The following is a 263-nucleotide window of genomic DNA, read 5'->3' as shown; positions in this document are numbered from 1 at the left end:
GGCTATTGTTCAGTCCCAAAAAATATTTTTGGTGTCATCGGACACCGTGAATGATTGTTTGAACTCGCTTCATTAGAATCGTCAAATTAAACGTGCTTATTAATGTAAAGTAAAGTTGAAAAGGAAAGTTGTAAATATAATAAAAACAAGTTTTAGTTTGTCAAATGAAGTCGTGATAAAGTGGTTTCAAATGGCTAAGAAAAATATTGTTATATCGCACATCGATAGATTTTTTTCTTCTTATTTTAAGATTCCCCCCCCCC

The 263-nt window shown here is 31.9% G+C and overlaps 1 protein-coding gene across 1 annotated transcript in view; it reads left to right on the top strand.

Moving 5' to 3' along the window:
- The window catches only part of LOC119588557 (golgin subfamily A member 6-like protein 22), a gene marked incomplete in the record, with an annotated part of 70,129 nt that overhangs the window by 30,233 nt on the left and 39,633 nt on the right, over positions 1-263 (top strand).

Source organism: Penaeus monodon, chromosome 24, assembly GCF_015228065.2.
Source record: "Penaeus monodon isolate SGIC_2016 chromosome 24, NSTDA_Pmon_1, whole genome shotgun sequence".
NCBI classification, from domain to species: domain Eukaryota; kingdom Metazoa; phylum Arthropoda; class Malacostraca; order Decapoda; family Penaeidae; genus Penaeus; species Penaeus monodon.
The sequence above is the reverse complement of the archived record's forward strand: the minus strand, read 5'-3'. Positions and strand labels throughout refer to the sequence as shown.